Here is a 1,996-nt window from a genome sequence, read left to right as displayed (position 1 = left end):
GGTTGTAGTTTGTTAAATAAATTTTCTGCCATGTGTATTCTTTCTGGTATCATGCGCACCTTAAATGGGTGCGTCTTCCAAATTGGCCCAAGGGGGCACATCCACACCTGTTTTACATACAAAGTGTGGACATTCCTTTGTTTTCCTGTGGTTAAGGAAACTTGAGGAAAATGCTCCTTTTTCTCCCACCAGGATAACTCCTTCAAGCTGGATTTTTGATGATGATTTCTTGCAATGTTCCTCTTCATTTTGCCACAGATAACCTTGACCCAAAAATGCGTCTGAACCTGTTTTTCAGAGAGGGGAAACATTGCGTGAACGTGTGCGAGTCCGCACGCCATCATACCCTACATTATGTGGACTTCTTTTGTGCAGAGGTCCACATTATGTATGCCACGCCTGCACATTTATACACACACATCGTACACCAATCGTGTCCAGGTTCTGGGAACCAAAATGCCCAACTGCTGATCTTCTAGTCACGCTTATATTCATATCCTGTTGTTCTTGAAATGCAGTTATACTTTTTTTTGGTGGTTATACTAGCAGTTTTGTATTTTGAGGAGGTATTGCCACCTAAAAACGCATGTTATGCAAAAAATTTCCGGGTTTCGGGAAATGTTTAAATTTTTCGTAGAATGACGTCACGCAGAGTCTCTTCCACGACTGTCTGCGTCTTAAGGTCTTGCGTGCCGTAGGCGTTCATTACGACCATATGGAAACCAGGCTTAAATCACGCGCTGGCACCTGGATACGAGACAGTTTCATCGATTCTGATTGGTCAGGAGTCTGTGTGCACGTGGCTCGCCACGTAGGCGCCAAGTCCATATAAGGAGATTCTTTTGGACAACTTGCACCAGGAATATACCATAAAATGGACGGGGGTGTTCGGGAAAATGAAAAGAAAATCTAGAGCAAAATCGTGTATCATAAATTGACTTCTTTTGACACTGACTAAAAAGGTTATTTGTGAATGTAAATAAATATGTGCTTGGCCGGTAAAACTACCTCAGGAGACAGACCGCTGATAACGCCCTCGCCTGCGGCTGAGGCATTAGTCGTGTCCATTCTCCTGAGCCGGTCTTAAACACACGTTTAAGACCTGCCAAGCACCTATTTATTCCCTTAGTAATATTAGTTTACAGTCATCAGAGAAATGCGACCGAGAGAAATGTTCAACCGATACAGACAGGATGGTTCTTGATAGATTCCCACCTCCACGCCACAACAAATGGCACCATTAGTCTTTGTCCGCCCAGCCTCTTCCGATACTAGTCTTTTTTTTCCCCTTCCAACCATCCATATTCTGTAATCACAAGCTGCGAGGTCGTCTGTTTTAATTTCCGTTCATTCTGCTCATAAGTTATAATACGTGTACCGTGATACCAGCTGCATGAGGCAGGGCCATCGACACGCTATGAAAACAGACTCATACGGACCTCTGAATAATGCACAGCATGTCTGCTTTACGCTCGCATTATGTATAGTCTTGTCTGTCAGTCAGATATTTTCATGTTAGGCCTTGTGACAACATGTAATGGGTACATTTCAATATCTGGAGACAGTCTTGACATTTACCAGGGCTGTGTCTATGGAATTTTTCTTATAATTTTTTTCTCGCATGCAATGGCTTCGATCAGCCGACAAGAACCGCGAACGGTTTAAACTGTAAGCAACGCATGATCGATTATTTTAAGGCTAATCAGACAGCTATCAATTATTAATACTGGCCACGAGTGTAAGAACAACAGAAAACCTTCGGAAAACTTTCTTATGGTATGGTGATGTGCACAGCGCACGGGCGTCGTTATCATTTTGAATGGGGGGGTGCCACATGAAACTTGCCGACGGACCGTCACGCAAAACGAAAGTACTGTATCCCCTTCTTTTCATCTTCATTCTCCGTTTTTTTTTATTTTGCCGACAGACCATGGTTTTGCCGACAAACTAACCAATGGGGGTGTGACACCCCCCTCTAGCGGTGCTCGTGGCACAG

This window comes from Acanthaster planci, linkage group LG11 (genome assembly GCF_054643075.1).
Source record: "Acanthaster planci isolate LZ-2023a linkage group LG11, COTS_SCS, whole genome shotgun sequence".
Lineage (NCBI taxonomy): Eukaryota > Metazoa > Echinodermata > Asteroidea > Valvatida > Acanthasteridae > Acanthaster > Acanthaster planci.
The sequence above is the reverse complement of the archived record's forward strand: the minus strand, read 5'-3'. Positions refer to the sequence as shown.